The 22,956-nt window shown below is 42.3% G+C and overlaps 1 protein-coding gene across 1 annotated transcript in view; it reads left to right on the forward strand.

Moving 5' to 3' along the window:
• The first annotated feature begins 5,434 nt into the window (after positions 1–5,434).
• LOC126293180 (mucin-5AC-like) overlaps positions 5,435–22,956 on the forward strand; it is a 227,332-nt gene continuing 209,810 nt past the window's right edge. The window contains exon 1 of the mRNA XM_049986281.1: positions 5,435–5,679. The gene's annotated coding sequence lies outside the window, so the exon portion shown is untranslated. The remainder of the gene's footprint in view (positions 5,680–22,956) is intronic.

The following is a 22,956-nucleotide window of genomic DNA, read 5'->3' on the forward strand; positions in this document are numbered from 1 at the left end:
TCACTTTCGCACTCTTCCTGTTTACGTTGCCACTATCTGATCCAACACCACTTCCTAAACCGTCCCCAAGCCATTTTTAAACAATATCTTCAAGGTCAGGGTCGGTAACATGAACAGTACTCGAAGGCGTAGCTACTGAATCCTTAACGCAGAGCTCCAGGTGCGGTCTCAGAGACAGTCAGGACGAAAGAAACACTAATAATGTAGGTCCACGTCATATTCAAGTGGCGACTGACAAAGGAAACCGCAGCAGCTTCGGGAAAGAGCTACTGCCAAACGCTGTAATCTCTTACTTCTCCATTATGCATTAGCAATAGAGTAACAACAAACGCTAGCGTCCCGTGAGACAGCAGCTGGGGCGTTAAGGGCTGTGTAGCCGCTACGTAAGCGTCTTGCGACACAAGAAAACGGGCCCCGGGCCGTCAGCCTGCGGTTCGAAATCGGGAACAAGCCTGTCTGACAGTGTGAGTTAATTTGCGTGCCGTGTATCCACGTTATATGCCACAATACTGGGCCGATATTTCTTGCGTCATTTATCACACAGAAGCTGAGTTAAAAAATGCCCGTGTAGACTTTGTCTTACAGTAATTGTGATTCCTCTGGCGACACTCCCAGCTTGACGTCGCAAGCAGCGGCTTGGGTCCATCTATCTACATCTACATGATTACTCTGCTATTGACAACAAAGTGCCTGGCAGAGGGTTCAATGAACCACCTTCAAGCTGTCTCTCTACCGTTCCACTCTCGAACGGCACGCGGGAAAAAGGAGCACTTAAATTTTTTCTGTGCAAGCCCTGATTTCTCTTATTTTATCGTGATGATCATTTCTCCCTATGTAGGTGGGCGCCAATAGAAAGTTGCCGCAATCGGAGGAGAAAATTTTATCCCGTCGCAACGAAAACGCCTTTGTTTTAATGATTACCACTCAAATTCACTTATCATGTCTGTGACACTATCTCCCCTATTTCGCGATAATACAAAACGAGCTGCCCTTCTTTGTGCTGTTTCGATGTCATCCGTCAGTCCCAACTGATGCGGATCCCAAACCACGCAGCAGTACTCCAGAATAGGGCGGACAAGCGTGGTGTAAGCAGTCTCTTTAGTAGGCCTGTTGCACCTTCTAAGTGTTCTGCCAATGAACCGCAGTATTTGGTTTGCTCTACCCACAATATTGTCTGTGTGATCGTTCCAATTTAGATTATTTGTAATTGTAATCCCTAAGTATTTAGTTGAATTTACAGCCCTCATATTTGTGTGACTTATCGCGTAATCGAAATTTAGTTGATTTATTTTAGTACTCATGTGAATAACTTTACACTTTTCCTAATTCAGGGTCAATTGCCACTTAGCGAACCGTACAGATATTTTATCTGAATCATTGTGCAAGTTGTTTTGATCGTCTGATGACTTTACAAGACGATAAATGACAGCATCACCTACAAACAATCTAAGACAGCTACTCAGATAGTCTCCTATGTCGTTAATATAGATCAGGAACAATAGAGGGCCTATAACACTTCCTTGGAGGAACGCCGGAAGTTACTTCTGTTTTACTCGATGACTTTCCGTCTATTACTATGAACTGTGACCTTTCTGACAGGAAATCACGAATCCAGTCGCACAACTGAGGCGTTACTCCGTAGGCACGCAGTTTGGTTAGGAGACGCTTGTGAGGAACGGTGTCGAAAGCCTTCTGGAAATCTAAAATATGGAATCAATTTGACAGCCCCTGTCGATAGCTTTCATTACTTCATGAGTATAAAGAGCTAGTTGAGTTTCACAAGAACGCTATTTTCTGAAACCGTGCTGACTATGTGTCAATAAGTCGTTTTCTTCGAGGTACTTCATAATGATTGAATATAGTACATGTTACAAAACCCTTCCTTCTTCAAATCGATGGTAGTTATATAGGTCTGTAGTTCAGCTGATTACTCCTACTTCCCCTTTTGGATATTGGTGTGACTTGAGCAATTTTCCAGTCTTAGGTGCGAATCTTTCTGTGGGCGAGTGGTTGTATATAATTGCTAAATATGGAGCTATTTTATCAGCACACTCTGAGAGGAACCTGACTGGTATACAATTTATTAAGTGATTTAAGCTGCTTTGTTACACCGAGGATATCTACTATGTTTCTCATCTTGGCAGTTGTTCTTGATTGGAATTCAGGAATATTTACTTCGCCTTCTTTGGTGAAGGAGTTTCGGAAAACCAACTCTGCTTTAGTGGCACTGTCATCAGTGACTTCACCGTTGTTATCGCGCAGTGAAGGTATTAATTGCGTCTTGCCACTGATGTGCTTTATGTATGACCAGAGTCTCTTTGGGTTTTTTGCCAGATTTCGTGCCTCAACCCGGCGACGGCATACATTAACGTCTGAACGAGGAAAAGACTGATGACGCTATTTCGGCACTGTTCTGCAAGATTCTCACTCAGCTTGACTGCAGAAAAGCGCTGAAATCGCAGCGACACCCAGAACGGCATGATTACCCATGAACAGAATTACAAGTAAGTAAACCCTAGACACAGGGCGACATGAAAAAACACTTTATTCAAAACGTACACGTCACAACAGATATTCAAATTTAGGTTTGACATGTTCGATATGCCTGCCATCATTGGAGATGATGTGGCGCAGACGAATACCGAAATCCTGCATGACCGCTGATGTGTCGGAACATCGATGCTGTCGCTGACCTCCTGAATGGCTGTTTTCAGCCCAGTAATGGTTTTGGGGTTACTCCTGTGCATCTTGTCTTTAATATATCCCCACAAAAAGGCAGGGCAAGTGTTTAGACCTGGAGAATATGGCGGCCAACAGACGCCTATGCCAGTGGCCTCTGGGTATCCCAGAGCCAGAATGCGTTCCCCGCAGTGGTCCTGCTTCGATGGGTGGAACTCCCTCCGTTTTGCATGGACCACATCTTGTCGAGATCAGGATCACTTTGGGTAATGGGGATGAAATCATCTTCCAAAACATTCACGTAACGTCAGGTCGTTACTGTACCATCGAAGAATATCGTTCCGATTATTCCGTGACTGGACATTACGAGCAACATAGTCACCCGTTAAGGATCTGGACACTTATCGATCGCCAAATGCGGATTCTCAGTCCCCCAAATACGCCAATTTTCTTATTAACCAACCCGTCCAAATGAAACTGGGCTTCGTCGCTAAACCAAACCATACAGGAATACTAATTTCCATCATGACCCACAGCCAACCATGCAGTTTGAATGCTCTAACGCAAACCCTTTAGAATTTATGACGATTTTATTTCATAAAGTTTAATAATTGCCCCCCTGTATGTAGCAACTGATAAGCTGCAGTATTTCTTGTCGAGTTCAGTAGTACTAAATCTGCAGTCGATTGGAGACACAGACGATGACTTAAAAATTCGAGAGAATTGTGTGATGAATAAAAGACTTAGTATCCAGACTGAAACTGAAGCTGTTGCATTTGTTAAATGAATGCTGGAAAAGAAGATGATTATTCTTGGAGAGTGGTGGAGATGATATCCCAAATAAAAAAGGGTATAAAATGCTTGTGAAAACTAAACTGGCTACAAATTATGTGCATGGTAATCAATAAGAGACTGAAAAGAATAATTGACGCCCCCTTACTAGAGAAACAAAATGGCTTTATAAAAGGACAATAATGCAGTGACAATATTACAGTAATCCGGTAGATAAATGAAAACAGACGAGAACATAATCTGGAGACTCAAATTGCGTTTGCAAATTACGCAAAAGCGTTCGATAGAGTAATAGGTATGTGCTGTAGAGTGAACAGGTATGTGCTGTGGAATACACTGGAAAGCCCATGAAATAATAGTGATAAACAGTTTGTTCTTAAATAAGGAAATTCTAATTTATACAGGCAAAGGCAGAACAAAACCAGCATGAATACGGCAAGGGTGCAGTCTCTCACTCACTTAATATATACGCTGACGACAAAGCTAGACAATGGAAACAAGAAGTTAACCCAAGAATAAAATTAATTCCTAGGAAAACAAATTTAAATTCTGTATTCTTTGCTGATGACCAAATAATTTTACAAAAGACGGACTATTATTTACCATTTTCTCTAAATCGCTTATACTCAACAGGTGAACTCTGTAACTTGAACACATCAGAGAATAAAACCAAAGTTATGTTTTTTTTTAAAAGGAGAATACCCAGTACGCTCTAAAATAATGCAAAATTAGAAATCAGTTGAGTAGGTACCTCGCTTTCAGCTGGTAGGGTGTGATGTAAGTCATGAATATGGTAATGACACCTCCCTAAGTCAAACATGTTTCATATGTCATGTGACACTATACATAGAACATTAGCCAGTAAAAACTGGAAAGACACAAAGGTAATATTCTACGAAGTAATGCCAATATCTATGCTCACACACAGAAGTGAGACCTGGACAGTAACTAAGAAAGACCAAAGAAGGAAAGAAAAGGACGTATCCTGAGAGATAAAATGAACATTTCTGAAACAGGGAGATAGTTAAATAAATTTTCCGTAAATGAAAGATAAGAAAACAGGATCCAAAAACGAAAGAGGCATACTGAAAGCAAGGGGAAGAAAGAGTAGTCTGACATATAATATCTATAGATATGTAGGATAGAGAAATACACGAAGACCAATGAAAAACTGGCTTCTGTGAAGACGGAACAGGCTATGAGCCTACTCCTTGAAAAGAAGAAGAAGCAGAAGAAGACTGAGATTCCTTTAAGGACCAAGTAACTCCCTGCGGTCGCTCCCCCCCCCCCCCCCCCCCCGCAATATAATGACAAAGACGGCAGAGTTTAAAAAATATTGACACTCGTTCAGTATATTTTAATGTTGCACCGAGTAAGGATGGTATTGCGTAATACACGTCAGTTCCTGCGTAAACCTTGAGTAATTTAATTCGCTTCGAACGTATTTTTTCAAATGACTGATCTGGAAAAATAAATCAGGAAACTGTAAGATTTATATGAAAGCACTATTTGGTATTTTGAAGCAATGAAGTTCCTGATCTATCAGGAAACGCCATGTACCTTGTTGTCCACAATAGCAGAGGAAAGTGAGGGTCATGGTTTCACGGCAGAAGTATTAATACCAGTTGCAGGAGTTCACAGAAATGACCAATTAAAGCCGAGTTCCTGGTGACGCAAAAACGTTACGCAACAACATCGAGCATTCGTAGCTCGCACTTTCGAATTGGTGAGAATCGCTTTAATCTGAACTTTATAGGGCGCCTGTGAATCGTAATAATATCCACCAGCCTTTTTTTTGTAAGAACAAACACCAAATAACGTAAGCTACACCGTTAAACGAGCGAAGCTATTCCCACATGTGCGGGCGCCCCAGCATCCCGGAAACGTGCCTCGAAGTGGCGCATTATCGCTGGCGCGCTTCCTGCGCTCACGCCGGTGGAGCCAGCCTTGTCTCTTCGGCGCGTTATCTCTGACCGACGCTAGCGCCTCTAGTGGCCGGTGCGCTGACTACGCCACGCCGATCGCGAACGCGAGTCTAGTTCAAATGTGGCGCGGACAGTTCTGAAACTGTTGCTGGCAGTAGCGGAGTGCGAATTGTGAACACACCGAATTAAACGCACGCGAGTGGTTCTAAAAACGAGTTTAAGCCCGGTAGTGTTTCAACAGTCAAAGGAGATAAGAGGCTTTGGCTGCGCACGCACATTGTAGGTAAGTTGTCATGACAACAAAGGTGTGCTACATACATTATTGTTTGTACGTGTAACGCATTACACACAGGCTTAGCACTTGCAGCGAGAATAACAGCGGGTCTTTACTATACCGAAATTGTCACTCGTGTTTCAGAATCTTAAGTTAGGCATTCAGTAACAGTGCGATTTTATCTGTGCAAATTTCCTACTGTATATCTACAGTGTCACGTTATGTTAAGTAACCAATATTATTGAGATTAAAAATATCATATTTGCTCTTTATGTTCTTCACATCTTATATACTGCCGCGGACTAAGTTTCTGTATTGCATATTCCTTATAGCTTTTGCGTGCATTAATCAACCGTTTCAAAAACCGACGACGCCGCTTACAAGATTGTAATAAGCTAGATTATATAGAGTTGTGCAGTTTTTAAAAATTTGTGTTGCGTGTCATTGAGATGCTTATGTAGAATCTTAGTGTGTATGAGGTGTGTTTTTGATCGTACCAGAGCAGGCAGATGTTTTTCCGCTGCAAAACTATTATTACAAAATTGTCCTTCGTAGTATCAGTATTATCCAACAGAGCTATATCTTCCCTGATTTGATTAGAATTATTCAAATTCCGTGTATTTGTATTTGAATCGTTGCACTGCGGATGGGTAAACATTCATGTCTGCCTTATTTTTCGCTTCGTTCTGGAGTTTTTGTTTTATCTGTAGGGAAGAAAATCTAGGAGATAGTATTCGAGTTCGTGTCACTGTCGTAAAAGATAAGATTATTTTAAAAACTTGTCGACATAAGTTAATTACGTAGCAAAGGTTAATAACATATTAGCCACGATTTGAGTGAACTCGACAGCAAGCCACTTTAAAATGGTACTTTATTCCTCAGCGGCTCCACGAATCACCTTTGGATCCATTTGGGAATCGGGAAGAATTTGCAATACCGGTACTCTTGACTAGTGTTGTAGTGGCAATGGCTGCTCAGAGAATATTTGTTATTGCGTATTTTCAATTAAATTTGTTTATAGCATTTAACATGTATTCGTCCTTGAATCTCTGTTGCGCTTGAGAAAAAATTCTGTCTCAGCGGGAATTATACTTTGCTTATTTGTCAGCCTTTCTCTTTACGACAAGCACGTGTGTTTCTGTTACGATCGTACTGAATCGTGATCTTCATTACAGCCACAGATTTTTGGGACGCTTGATTTGTTTTCTTGTGGATACATAGCTACGTTTCTTCTTGTGAAATGCATTTCGATATACTCGTGATTCATGGATGTATTGGTAGCTGCATGTGTGTATCTCAGACTCTATGTGCGCCATATAGCGGAAAGTGTATTTAGCGACATTAGCTTTAATTTCTTCACGGGAAATAATTTAACCTACTTTTCAGTTTGCGCTCTGTATCGTGGTCTACATTGCAGCGGTAATACAAGAGCTTCTTTTACGACATTGTAATCGTTTATTAGTCCATAAATGTTTCTCTTTTGGATCTGTGCTGAGCATATTAGATTGTGACTCGAAATATTTCCATTCCCGATGCTGTAAATTCTTGTAATTAACAATGACTTATCTTTATGTTTCAGAGTATTTCATAACATTAAAAAACATTTTTCGTCAGATCCAGTGCAATAACTTTCATTTTTTTTTATTTCTACAAATACATGTTATCGTTGCGTACTCGAATTAATTTTTTTATTTGCGCGTCGACGGCATCCATAGTTACTGAATGAGTGTTTTATAAATGCAAGAACTGCTTTTCAGCATCATTAATTATTCGACAGCCATGCTGCTCTTTGAAGTTTCTCAACGGCACGATGTACATGGGCTATAGAAATCACATATTGCCGCAAATATAGCCCAGCAGTGTATTGTAGCTGACAACAGGATTTGCAGCCATATGTGGGCAACATTGCCGGTAGTGTTAGCTGTAGTAATTTCCGGCTAAGAAGTAACAATACAGAACGTCGCGAACTAGATGAAAACGAGCTGCTAATGAAATACGCGTTGGTTTCCTGCATTTGCATTCCTAAAAAAAAAAAAAAAAAAAAAAAAAAAAAAAAAAAAAAAAAAAAAAAAAAAAAAAAAAGTTCGCCAGAAAAAGAGAAATCAGACCTTGCGAAAGCGTTATTTTTTTGTAAGCGAAGTGAAACTTCCCGTGCAGTATGCACACATCATCCAGTATACTGAAACACGATTTTGAGTTTACTGCCAAAGTGGTAAGACTAATATCAACATGTATACCAGTTTTCAACGAGACTGGTGACCACCTTCGGCTTTTGACTACTGGTGATCCGTGAATGGTTCTTTTTATTATTTATTTACTTCGTTTAAATTTTTATTGTGGCCTTCGGACTAGTTCCGCGCAGCCACCCTCCAATACATTGTATGTCACAATTTAAACGGTACATCCGATCACATACATCACCAAAACATTCAAGACAAACATTGAATATTTACGTTGGCCTTTACAGAACAGTTGCCAAAAAGTGATACACAGCGAGCGATAAAATATGAAAATCTCACGCGTGGTTTTTGAAGGGCAGATGTTATATTGCTGGTTGCATAAAACGATATCAGCAGTGGCTACTGAATCACCCTGGTTGTGTATATACGATGATACATCAATTCATGCACTGCGAATTGTGACTTCACACTTGTAGGTAAGTGTTGTACAGCACTGCAACAATTCGGTTCTTGTGTCACGCAGCGGCAGCCGAAAATGATGTGGTCTGTGTCCTCCTCCGAGGGGCGAATCTATCAGTTTGTACCGAGCGATCTAAGGCTCTGCAGTCATGGACTGTGCGGCTGGTCCCGGCAGAGGTTCGAGTCCTCCCTCGGGCATGGGTGTGTGTGTTAGTCCTTAGGATAATTTAAGTTAAGTAGCGTGTAAGCTCCTAAGCTTACACTCTACTGATGACCTTAGCAGTTAAGTCCCATAAGATAAAAAAAAAAAAACAGTAGTAGCCGATAAGAGGTTCAGGTGGAACCGTTCATGATTAAAGCGGAGTCGGAACATATTAACCATAAACTTTCTGTGGTACAAACCACGGTCGTGCGTGCACATGTGGTAGTATAGCTGCATAAGTGGCGTCAACTAAAAAGACTTGCAATATGGCGGTCGAACCCCGAAGGGGATATCCCGGCCAATAAGTGCCATATGATGATGCTTTCCTCTTTGTTGGTGCAATAGGTTCTAACCCGCTGCCACAGAAGGTTTGTTTGAGGAACATGGTCGTACGTTCTGGTCCTGTGGTGGATGGCAGTGTTGCCATCTCTCCAGAACGAAATAAACTAAATGTGCCTAAAAAAGCTGAAATAAAACAAGGTGTATTATTGTAGTTTTATTTTTGCAATAATTACAATTTGTGAGGTATTTAGGACGGAGAGAGTGAAGAGGTATACAAAAGTGCAGGTAAGGTAGATATTGTTAGGTAACTCTTAATCGTATGAAGAAAAATTTGATCAAATTTTACACGCAGGTAAGCCAAAATGTAATCAGTCCTGATATTATTTTGACGGATTTGATTATTATTTTACTTTCTTTGGATCCAAGTTCTTGAAAAACAATTTCCGCAAATCGTATGAGGTATGTAATTCTGTTTAAAAACTTTTCCACAGAATTTTGCATCATTTCGTTAACACTTGTACAACGTTTCATTTCAATGGCTTTAATAGCACGAGAGAAACCTATACATATCATAAAACGTAGAGTTGCCGAAAGTACAACACAACAGAGAAGTATAGAGGCGTGCCAAGCGCAGTTCATGAGGGAAATGATACACTTGTACTGGGTGGTTATTATTAAAATGCAGCTGTAATTATCTTATAGTAGCGAAACTTGGTAGGTATGCATTCTTTGCGGGAATTTTATATCTGTTTATACCGGTATATTTTTAAAGAGTTATTGATGTTCCTCACTGTTGCTTGCACCTCTTCTTATGTTTCACTGAAGTTACGTTTTTAATTTGGAGTAGAAGAATAAAGATATATAATTCTTTACACTGTAAAGACAATTAACAATGTAATACAACATGTATATTGAGCAAAATGATTGCTGTTTTCAGCTCTCGCCTGTTTACAGGTGCAACCAACACAACAACACAGATATTTTAGAAACAGATTTTCAAGGAATATAGATGATATTTATTTACCCTTGCCCTGAGGATGGCGTGTTTAAGTGGAATTTTCATTTTGTTCTTTACCAATTAATAAAGTTAGTATACTCTCCTTTGCAACTAAGATTGCTACCAGGTATGTGAACATATCAGTAAATAATCAAGTTGAGCTTCAACTTTCTCCGTAACCCTCCCCACAACCCCCACCCCCACAGGACTTTGAAATTCGTCAATTTTGACGTTTTTTGCGATGAAGTCCTCTTTAAGTGAAGGTAAGAACTACTTATTGCAATGCCAAATTCAGTGTATTTTAACATTTTTCATAAACCCAAATCATTACTGAGTAGTAGACATCTGACAATGGGGAAATTGAAGACTGACTAATCACCATGTGCACACCCATGAGTCTTCAAACCCTTATTTATTAAAAGTGGTTAGAGTCAGAGCAGTGTTATTTGGCAGTTTTACGGTTAAGACGTATAGGTATCCATGCACCAAATATGACTAAATTCTGTAAGGGTCACAGACGTTACACGGAATGACCGCAATAATTTTTCATGGAATTATGAAGCGTGTTTTGAAATCTTAAATAAATGCAAATAATTTTCCTTTAATTACATGGGTTTAAATGGTTTCCTATAGTCAGAAAAATAAAGGTAGGAAAGCAGCCAATAAATTATATTAAAAAGGAGCTAGGGTTAGCTCTAAAAGTGCTATTTTCTTGTTACGACGTCGTAGTGCTGTAATACAGTCTTTGATGTGGCACACCAAATAATCTTGGACCTCGTCGGGACACTGAGATCGGGTATAAAAATGAAGCATAACATTTATTTAATACATTGTTTAAATCACAATTCCGTGGAACTTGTTGTGACGGAGGTAAATGGCACAACATATTTGTTGGAAGATTTCACCTTTTTCAGCAAGTCTTTTTGTCCCTTTTACGTATTTATAAACTCCATGCAAGTTAACTTGTGGTTAAATTAGCACTGTAAGATTAATTCCACAGTTCCTGGCAACAGTCGATTTCTTTCATCATTCCACTAGGTCGACATCAGCGAAAATAATTTTTCCACAGTGGCGTTGTGTGCGGGAATAGAAAGTAAACATTCGCGTAATTTTAGCAGTTGGAATTTGCGCTCAGGATTTTCGGTTTCGTTAAGAAAGTAAATCCATCTTTCTTCCACGGAGTGTTACGACTTTCATTATTCAGAATGACGCTTAGTATCTAAAAAGCGCTTCAGATACATATATTCCTGAAATCTTCACACCATTATTAGTCAGGTATATAGACGTGTTTTTAATCATACCTTGTCTGGGTTTTCAGATAGCGTCATCCAATCAAATACATGACACTTATTGAAGCAAATTAATTATTTCTTGCTTAGGCTTCTCATTCTTCAATTTTTTCAAATTCTTCTTAGTTTACATGCCAGTAAAGCGCAGTCTTCCGATCATTCATACATCGATGAGTGTCGATTAATATATTTCTTATTCCAGTTATCTAGACTATTTTTCTCCGTGCTTTTTGTATTTTTTTCAAACAGAACCGAGTCTGACTGCAGAACCATGAAGAAAATTTCACGGATCGGACTGCTGAAAGAAACTGAAATTATTGTAGGGGGCCCGTCTTCGCCACCAAAAAAATTGTTTTAATGGAATCCAAAGCTTAAGAATTCTCTCAGTTGCGGGCATTAACGACAGCCGTCTTGTTTTTCAGTGAGACACAACAGTCTGATGGCTAACATTAACACATGAGCAGAACTCTTTCAGCTTCCTTCACCTAAACGTGTATAGTAACAAGTAATGAAATATTTTCATGACGATTATTTCAATTTCGACAACAAAGTCTTCAGCAGCCCCTGGCATAGTATAACGGAGAGTATGGGCAGCGCATGCAATTACATCAAAAAAGTTTTGCATCACCCCGGGTCCCCTGAACTCCTGAAGATAGACGTTCACTGTGGATATTTTATCACAGACACAGTCCCTTTGACTGTTCAGAGATGTCACTAAACCCGTCCAAAGATGTAAACAACCATGCATGAACAGCGCGTATTAAACGGAGGGGGTCCGACAGCCGATCAGTTCCAGCCATTTCACCAGGAAGGAGGTACACGGCTCGTGTTGTCTGTAGTTCAACCATGCCTAGACGGTCAGTACCGCGGTTAGATCGCGTCCGCATTGTTACCTTGTGCTGGCAAGGGCTCTTAACAAGGAAGTGTCCAGGTGTTTCGGAGTGAACCAGAGCGATGTTGTTCCGACAGGGAAGAGACGCAGAGAGACACGAACTGTCGATGACATGCCTCGCTCAGGCCGCCCAAGGGCGGCAGTGGATGACCGCTACCTACGGATTATGGCTCTGAGGAACCCTGACAGCAACGCCACCTTGTTGAATAACGCTTTTTGTGCAGCCACAGGATGTCGTGTAGCCACTCAAGCTGTGCGCATAGGCTGCATAATGCACAACTTCACTCGAGACGTCCATCTTTACAACCACGACACCATGCAGCGCGGTACAGATGGGCCCAACATGCGAATAGACCGCTCAGGATTGGCATCACGTGCTCTTCACCGATGAGTGTCGCATATGCCTTCAACCAGACAGTCGTCGGAGACGTGTTTGGAGGCAACCCGGTCAGGCTGAACGCCTTGCATGCACTGCCCAGCGAGTGCAGCAACGTGGAGGTTCCCTGCTGTTTTGTGGTGGCATTATGTGGGGCCGGCGGTCGCCGCTGGTGGCCACGGAAGGCGCCGCAACGGCTGTATGATACGTGAATGCCATCCTCCGACTGATAGTGCAACCATCCCGGCAGCATACTGGCGCACTGTCTCCATAATGCTAAGAGTTCCGGGCTCATAACAGCGAGATTGCCCTTTATTCATATTGTCGTCTTTGTAACAGGGGCGCCCAGTTAGTAATGCAACACATTTTTTTCGAAAGGACGTTGGTCTTATTCAGGATTCCGATGTACCATGTTATTTCCCACTCGTTTGGCTACAAATCACTTTTTTTTTTCCAACATAACTTCTGCCTTACGTCACCTCACAAGGAGGGACCCTATGCCCGCACGGTACCACTTTATTGGCCGACGACGGAGGCAGCGTCTTGCTGTTCCACAAAAAATTGTCACGATCAGCCTCGTAACGTGCAGTCAATTACCCACAGATGGTCCTTCGTTGCTCTTTGTGGTCTTCTGACGGGCAGCGGGGAACCAAGTGGGCACACATCTCTGGGTACGCCAACAGGTAGATGAGCGTGTCGGCACTACCAACAGAGATGTCCAGTTGTGTAGCGGGATGTTTGTTTGTGATTCGCCGATCACCCCGGATGAAAGTGCCCACACGTCCCAACACTACAGGAGTTACAGCTGTATGCGGCCGACCGCCATGCGGGAGATCCGACAGGTTTACGCGACCTTGTTGTGATGCTGAGAGAGTGTGTTACACTTACGTACACCGATCTATCTACGCATTCTCATTACTCAGTGCAGTGGGTCCCAACAGGTGGTCCGCGGAGCCGCAGGCGTCCGCGAGCTATGCCAGAGGGGTCCGCAAGATGCTGTTAGCATAAAAAAATATATTTCGTATTATAACAGATTTTTTTGTTTTGGCCGCTTCCTGCTTGAGCAGACCTTTAGCGACTGCTAACTCTGGCTAGTATCTTCCTAGCGCCAACTGACACTAGCACACTCTAGCGCAAAACTAGAATTAGGTAGAGGCAAATAGCTCTGCTGTATGCTGATAGACTGCGCGCGCTGCCTCTTTGCAGCTGATTTTTCAATAATTAATATGTCAATGTTTTTTTTTCTATTTGGCTTTTTCGGTACTTGATACTGTGATATGACAAAATACCAATCATGCTCGATGAGGGAGTCCTCGAGAGAATTTTGTTGGGAACCCCTGGTTTAGTATATATTGTGATTGATAATCATTTGAAAGTGGCGCTCTATTGGAAGACTTCCCATTAAACAAAAATTTATTCACTGAGTTTGTTCTTGAAGTTGTTCTGGCAACAGAAAACTGTATGTATACAGTCGACTGCGCTTTGCATGCTGACGTGCGTTTTGTATAAAAATATTATTTGGAAACTAGTGAATGTTTTAGTAAATAACTATATTAAAAATGCTCCAGATGTTCCTAACAATTCATACCGACGGAAATAAGGCATTTCTTCAGAGACGTGAGCAGATTTGTTTACAGATGTGTTAGTCATATTGTGTTTCTTAAGCGCCAAATAAACCGCAGTTACGGGTGTTTAACTTCTTTCTCATTTGAACATAAATATATGTGTTTTCTGTCTTAACTAACGTCATCCAAGGAAAAATTGGAAATTTGTGGTAAGGACTATGGGACCTAACTGCTGAGGTCATCGGTCCCTAGGCTTTCACACTAATTAATCTAACCTAACTTACGATAAGGACAACACACCCATGCCCGATGGAGGACTCGGACCTCCGACGGGGTGAGCCGCGCTAGCCATGACAAGACCCCCCAGACCGCGCGGGTACTCCGCGCTGCCGTCATCCAAGTATCAACTCAAAACTCGCTAACTATACGGATCATACAATTCTGTTGGTATTGGCTGCTTAATATTACGATCGCCGCTTGCATATGACGTCGCGGAACAATTGTTAGGCCTTGTCTCTTGAGTCTAATGGGTTTGCTATGAGTGTCACAAAATATTAAAGTAGTAAGAATTAATTTCTGTCTTTTCTATTGCTTTTTACAAACTCTGTGATGGCACTGTCTGCTCAGTCATCTTTTTCTTTCTCATTTCTAAGGACTCACAAATATTCTGGGCTCGTACCAGTTGCTGACAGATGTGAAAATTACCGACTCAGTTTAATAAGTCACAGCTGCAAAATACTAACACGAATTCTTTACAGACGAATGGAAAAACTGGTAGAAGCCGACCTCGGCGAAGATCAGTGGATACCGTAGAAATACTGGAACACGTGAGGCATTACTGACCTTACGACTTACCTTAGAGGAAAGATTAAGGAAAGACGAACTTAAGTTTCTAGCATTTGTAGACTTAGAGAAAGCCTTTGACAATGTTGACTGGAGTACTCTCTTTCAAACGCTAAAGGTGCCAGGGGTAAAATACAGGGCGCGAAAGGCTACTTACAATTTGTACAGAAACCAGATGGCAGCTATAAGAGTCGAGGGACATGAAAGGGAAGCAGTGCTTGGGAAGAGAGTGAGACAGGGTTGAAGCCTCTCAACGATGTTATTCAATCTGTATATTGAGCAAGCAGTGAAGGAAACAAAAGCAAAATTCGGAGTAGGTTCAAATGGCTCTGAGCACTATGGGACTTAACATCTGTGGTCATCAGTCCCCTAGAACTCAGAACTACTTAAACCTAACTAACCTAAGGACATCACACACATCCATGCCCTAGGCAGGATTCGAACCTGCGACCGTAGCAGTCGCGCGGTTCCGGACTGAGCGCATAGAACCGCCGCGGCCGGCTCGGAGTAGGTATTAAAATCCATGGAGAAGAAATAAAAACTTTGAGGTTTGCCGATGACATTGTAATTCTGTCAGAGACAGCAAAGGACTTGGAAGAGCAGTTGAACGGAATGGATAGTGTCTTGAAAGAAAGATATAGGGTGAACATCAACAGAAGCGAAACGAGGATAATGAAATTTAGTTGAATTAAGTCAGGTGATGCTGAGGGAATTAGATTAGGAAATGAGACACTTAAAGTAGTAAAGGAGTTTTGCTATTTGGGGAGCAAAATAAGTGATGATGGTCGAAGTAGAGAGGATATAAAATGTAGACTGGCAATGGCAAGGAAAGCATTTCTGAAGGAGAGAAATTTGTTAACATCCAGTATAGATCTAAGAGTGTTGCCATGTAGGGAAGTGAAACATGGACGATAAATAGTTTGGACAAGACGAGAATAGAAGCTTTCGAAATGTGGTGCTACAGAAGAATGCTGAAGATTAAATGGGTAGATCACATAACTAATGAGGAAGTATTGAATAGGATTGCGGAGAAGAGGAGTTTGTGGCACAACTTGACAAGAAGAAGGGACCGGTTGGTAGGACATGTTCTGAGGCATCAAGAGATCACAAATTTAGCATTGGAGGGCAGCGTGGAGGGTAAAAATCGTAGAGGGAGACCAAGAGATGTATACACTAAACAGATTCAGAAGGATGTAGGTTGCAGTAGGTAGTGGGAGATGAAGCAGCTTGCACAGGATAGAGTAGCATGGAGAACTGCATCAAACCAGTCTCTGGACTGAAGACCACCACAACAACAACAACCAGGTGTAGAACTGTGAAACCGGAATTTGTTGCAATAATTACAATTCTGTTAATAGTAAACAATATTTTATTCAAAATTATCTCCATTGTTATTTATACATTTCTCCCACCTCTCCGGCAGGCTACGAATGCTATGCCAAAAAAAGTTCTTTTGAAGCGAACCAGTCAGCGAGCCATGTTCGTACATTTTCATACGAACTGAAGCGTTGTTTAGCGAGAGCATCTTCCAGTGACGCAAATAGATGATAATCGGACGGAGCTAACTCTGGAGAACAAGCCGCATGCTCTAGTATTTCCCAATTGAACGCCTAGGTCGTTTCCTTCACCCGTTTCGCTGTGTGTGATGGGGCATTACCATGGATCAATATGACTGTGTTACATATTCCTGTCGTTTTTCACGTAATGCTCGATTTAAATCGATCATTTGCTGTTGGTAGAGATCAGTATTAACGGTTTCACCAGGTTGTAGCAGCTCATGATAGGTGACACCCTTCCGATCCCACCAAACACACAGCATCGTCTTCTTTACAAAGCAATTTGGTCTTGAAGTAGATGTTGATGCTTTGCCTGCAGTCAACCATGGTTTACGACGCTTAGGATTCTCAAAATGAATTGTATTTTTATCACCTGTTGCTATTCGATGGAGAAGCGACTTTCTTTTGTATCTTCCGAGCAGCATTTCACAATTGGTCTTTCGGTTTGCTTGTTGTCTTTGATTCAGTTCATGCGGAACACATTTTTCCACTTTCTGCATGTTTTCCATGGCTTTCAACCGAAGAGAAACGGCTTTGTGCGTCACATTCATCTGCTCCGCGAGTTCCTGTTGAGTTTGAGTATCATTTTCATCCAGTAAGGCGTACAACTCGTCTTCGAACTTGTTGACATTCGTCGTCAGCCGTTACAGGACGCGGTCTCACGAGTCCTCCTCTGGCCGCTTCTGCCATCTATAGGGAAATTCCGGTTTCATACTTCTACACCAGGTATAGATTAGAGATCCCAACTGTTCTTTTAGAGGCCTCGAGCGTCTTCATGGATGTGTTTGGAATATTGGTGAGCCTTTATCACAAAAAACACCGAGTATTCCTCTTTTTAAAACTGGTTTGAAAAGAGTACAAAACTTACGAAGCCCTCCCTTATACTTGGGCTAGCGTGCTAGCCATGAATGCCTTTTTATAAAAGACATTTTTATCATTTTTTACGTTTCTGAAATCACGAGACGAATTTAGAGTAGGTAGGTTCGTAAGTGATGTCTGACTTCTTCGCACACTGAATGGTTTATGCATTTGCCTAAATCAAACCTTTGATGAACTGGCTTGTTGACAGTTGATGTGTCGACGTCATCCCACTTAGCAGCGTCAAGAGTAGTTATATCAGCAGGCTCAGTACTAATGCTGGAATGACATTTCTGACAATTGGCAGTGATACAGATTCGGATAGACAGATAACGTGAAGTCAGAAGCTTGTGTTGAGAATAAACTAGAAGTTGTTGTGGGACGCACTTTCGAAGTTACTACAGCTGCAACTTTTAATGAGGCATGGAGGTTTCGATTCTGTTTATCAGAAACACCTTCTCCCAGATACATTTGTGATGTGCATCTCATAAATAAATGCAAGATAACTTCAGAATAGGTATTTAAGAATAACCCCCTTAAGAGGATCTCTAACCTCCTCTTGTAACCGTGCTTAAAATTTTCTGTTTTTCTTATAAGAAACAGTAATATGTATTATTTATAAAGGTGTATGCGCAGCTGAAAAACTGTAAGCGTCCTGAGTCAAAACTATAACTAAATAACACTATACAGGGGGTATCACCCTTTTGTGTTTTGAACGGTTCCAGATATAGAAACGAGCTTTTCCGTAATTGATAGTATGCAGAGGGACACGTAATGTTTTGTATGGATAATTTTCACGGGCATTGTTTTGTATAGCTAATACTCCGAATTCTATTCAAAAAATGGTTCAAATTGCTCTGAGCACTATGGGACTTAACATCTATGGTTGTCAGACACCTAGAACTTAGAACTACCCAAACCTGATGACATCACAAAACACGCAGCCATTACGAGGCAGAGAAAATCCCTGACCCAGCCGGGAATCGAACCCGGGCGTGGGAAGCGAGAACGCTACCGCACGACCATGAGATGCGGGCCGATTTCTATTTTGAAATATATATTATATATATATATATGAACAGTATGCTTTTAATGGATGAACTGAATAACTCTTGGAAAGAAAATTACCGTGACATACAGCTTCTTAGGCGGCCGCTGGTGGCCGAGCTGTTCTGGCGCTACCGCCTGGCACCGCGCGACCGCTACGGTCGCAGGTTCGAATCGTGCCTCGAGCATGGATGTGTGTGTTGCCCTTAGGTTAGTTAGGTTTAAGTAGTTCTAAGTTATAGGGTACTTATGACCTCAGCAGTTGAGTCCCATAGTGCTCAGAGCCATTTGAACCATTTGAACCATTTTTGGACATACTGCTTCTTAGCATTGTCTGTGAAACCTCTCGGAAGACCGTCTGATAAATGCACCAACAGCGGAAAGTAATGCGGCCAGAGTGAGCTATTTCTCTGTAAACAATACCAGGCAGAGCGCTCATGCCAGTCATCGTCGTTATGGGTCGATGCAACAAGACACACCTTCGTTACTGTACGACGTAGACACAGAGTCAGCTATGTTTTTTGTATATGAAACTATGGCGTACGCTAACTCTTATCGCATGAGATAGGGTTTAGGAGAACTTTAAAATGTGCGGACGTTTCCAAGTTCTGGAAACAGCTACAGTATCGTCATATAGCTTACCGTTACCTTTTCGACAGTATTTGTTTGATATACGCCATATAAAAGTAGCATGTGCAACTAATCCTTTTTGGTGTACGTATCTACATGCTAGAAATGCTGAAGCAGAAATGACCTACCGCGTGGTCTAGGGAGTCTTGTCACGGTCCGCGTGAAGCCCCCGTCGGAGGTTCGAGTCCTCCCTCGGGTGTGTGTGTGTGTGTGTGTGTGTGTGTGTGTGTGTGTGTGTGTGTGTGTGTGTGTGTGTGTGTGTGTGTGTGTTGTTCTTAGCGTAAATTAGTTTAAGTTAGATTAGGTAGTGCGTAAGCTTAGGGACCGATGACCTCAGCAGTTTGGTCCCACAAGACCTTACCACAAATTTCCAATTTCAAGAAATGACCTGCCGATAGACAACTCAGTTCCTGCTAGTTCTGCAGTGCTGACAAGTAAACGGTCGAAGGGTTGATACAGCGACGTAGCGTGGCATGAGTCTTTACAGTGCAACAACCGATTTCGGCCGATTTGCTTTTTAGCATTAGAATATTTCTCGGATTCTTTTGCGAAGAGTTCCAACCTCAAAATTAGCAAGTATTACATCACTGAACTCATTTCATGCGCTTTAGGGCACGGTTAAATAGTCTATCATTCTATTCTAAAAATAGTACTTGGTGTAGTATCTTAATCGATACAAGAGTTTAGATTCGTTATTACATATCAGAGTACTAGCGCCTTAACGTACTATGATTTGCCGAATACCTCGTTTCTATATGTGAACCGTTCGCGAAATAAAAGGGCTGTTGCGTCTTATGTGACCCACTCTATGTAATAACAATTATATTTTTGATATTTACCGGTTATTTACACTTATTTAAAATTTATTTACACTGAATGAACCCATTAACTAACTGGACGAAAGATGTAGGAAACTGTAGACCTATAAAGCCCCTCGTAAACGATTAAACAATCTGCCAATCTCTATTATGTTTGCCAAACATTCGACTGTGTCCTGTGCTGTTTGACGTCTTTGTCAAACATAGATGATGCTTGACATATTTGAGAGAAATTTTGATAGACAGAAAATTTGACAAGATGCCTGACGTTGCTTGCATCGATGATTCGCCACATACGTTAGTGAATAAATAGTTTGATTACCATTTTATCACTGTATCGTGAGTTTCCGCAGCTGTGGAAATTATGGTAAATGATAAAAACAATATAGCGCTGGCAGTTACGAAAATGGTAGAGGGTTGGGTCTGTTGTGGGGGAGGAGACCAGACAGCGAGGAAGTCGGCCGTGCCCTTTCAAAGGAACCATCCCGGCATTTGCCTGGAGCGATTTAGGGAAATCACGGAGAACCTAAATCAGGATGGCCGGACACGGGATTGAACCGTGGTCCTCCCGAATGTGAGTCCCGTGTGCTAGCCACTGCGCCACCCCGCTTGGTAATAGTAGAGATGATATCTTTCCCAGCCATACATTACGCGGAAAGAGGTTATGAACAAAATCAGTATTCTACGCATAACATGCAAGTGGAAGTATACTGAAATAAAAAAACTCTTTTAAGTTATATGTAGAAGATAAAAAATGTTCGCGTACTTGTGTCTTTTTCAATGTGAGGGCGAAGTAACTCTATAAACAAGATATTAAATGTTTCGCTTAATATCCGCAGAAAGTTGTAATCATCAGATTCTGAGTGTAAAGTTTCCATTAACCGGTTTTATGAGTATATTTCTCTCTCACATTAAACCATTCCTTAGACTAGCGTCTTGTTCTTCTTTAAACACAGTGCTAGAATCAATGTTAGAAATGCTTTATCTTCATTTGTAGCCATTCCTCTAGTGCCAAAATACAGCATACACCAAAAGCTTGCTCGATACGTGTACGACATGTTCCATTGTCCATTGGAAGAAAATTGTTGTAAATTCTGAAATTAGTACTTCTTTTAGCAGATTTTCATGGGTAAATCTATCATTTTAAGCCATTACCTGGACCAGCATCTTGTTACCTTTTTTAAATATCGCACGAAAGTCAATGGCAGAAATACTTCGTCTGCATTTGCGGCCATTTCACTGCTGTCAGATTACTCACGAATGCGAACAACGTCTGCTTCCAAGTGAGGTTAAAGTGATAAACCTTGTTTGTGCTTGTACAGGCATGTTCTACAAATCCGCGGATAGATAAGAGCGAATTTCACAGACACGTTTACTCGTTTACTGGGGCTTTTAAACTCGGGTTTGACATTTTAACCGTACGCATACACATTGTTGTATTGTGTTGTTTTACAGGCTTGGGTTGAAAGTGTGCACTCTTTCTTGCTGTACACTGATCAGGCAGAACATTACCACCACCTACCTAACAGCCGGTATGTTCACCTCTGGCACGGATAACAGCGGCGACGCGTCGTGGCATGGAAACAGTGAGGTTCGGTAGGTCGCTGGAAGGAGTTGGCACTACATCTGCACACACACACACACACACACACACGTCACCTAATTTCAATTGGGGGAAGGGGGCTGATGACGCTACGTTCAGTCACATCCCAGATGTGTTTGAGCGGGCTCAGATCCTGGCGAGTTGGGGGCCCAGCACATCAATTGGAACACGCCATCGCGCTCCTCGAACCACTTCATCACACTCCTGGCCTTGTGACATCGCGCATTATCTGGTTGAAAAATGCCGCTCTGTCGGGAAGCATGATGGTCATGAGGGGGTGTACGTGGTATGCAACCAGTGTATGAACTCCTTGGCCGTCATGGTGCCTTGCACGGGCTCCACTGGACTCAGGGGTGCCCACATGAATGTTATCCAGAGCATAATGGAGCCGCCGCCAGCTTGTCTCCATCCCGCAGAACAGGTGTCAAGGAGCTGTTTCACTGGAAGACAACGGACCCGTTTCCTCCCATCGGCATGATGAAGTAAGTATTGGAATTCATCAGACCACGCAACGCTCTGCCACTGGACCAAAGTCCATTGCCGATGGTCACGTGCCCATTTCAGTACCGCTGTCGTGGTGTTAACGTTGTCGACATGCACTGGTCGTCGGCTGCGGACGCCCATCATTAGGAGTGTTCGGTGCACCAAGTGTTCAGACGCACTTGTACTCCGTCCTGGTGTTAGTTCCGCCACAGTTCGCCGCCTGTCAAGTCCTTTCTTTCTTTCACTTGCACCTGAGTCCCGCAATGTGCGCAGGGTCGGCGTGACTACAATGGATTTGGCAAGATTAATTTAAAGAGGGGGCCGGATGCCCGTCCTGCCGCCATTCCATACCCCTCAGGACGAAATCAGTGTACTCCAGCTGTCTGAGTCTAGCGTAAACCATGAAATAGTGCGGAAGAGTTACAAATGACTGCGTGTCGTGTAACTGAGGCGGGATGTGGGGACCAGCCCGGTATTCACCTAGTGGGATGTGGAAAACCGCCTAAAAACCACATCCAGGCTGGCCGACTCCCAAGTCCAGGAAGCAGCGCATTAGTGCTCTCGGCTTACATGGCGGGTCTTTAGCAGTCTGTCCAGTCTACGACGTCTAACGAAGGGTGGCCGCTCAATTCCAAGACGTCTGGTCGTGGTTTGACCTTGGTTTCGCAGCGTGTTGAAGACACCCCCTTTCGAACACCCGACAAGTCGTGTAGTTTCCAAAATGCTCGTGCTGACTCTGTGGGCCATCACACTTTGCCCTCGGTCAAACACAGGTAGATCGTGCAACCTCCCCATTCTATACACGGACAGCACGCTCACTGATACTGCATGGACTGTGCATGTGTCTTGACTAGCAGTCATTCATCCCCAGTTGACGCTGCTACCTTCTGGACGGGTTTATATATATTGTACGTCGATGGCCATAATGTTCTGGCAGATAGAGTAAACCGTACTTCATGAACTCATATAAAAAATTGAGTACAAAGACAAAAAGAAGCTGTGTTCAAAATATTTTAGTGTTCTATCGCTTCTACTTAATACCACTTTTAAACCATTTTCTGGGAATTAAACACCTGGATACACTACACTTTTACTTCCCCTGAGCGCTGGTAGAGGAAGGGGGGGACTGTTTGCCCCCGGCATTGGCACCCTTTATCATGATTCGCACGACACACCACAAAAATATAATTTTTTCTACACGCCGCC

This window comes from Schistocerca gregaria, chromosome 10 (genome assembly GCF_023897955.1).
Source record: "Schistocerca gregaria isolate iqSchGreg1 chromosome 10, iqSchGreg1.2, whole genome shotgun sequence".
Lineage (NCBI taxonomy): Eukaryota > Metazoa > Arthropoda > Insecta > Orthoptera > Acrididae > Schistocerca > Schistocerca gregaria.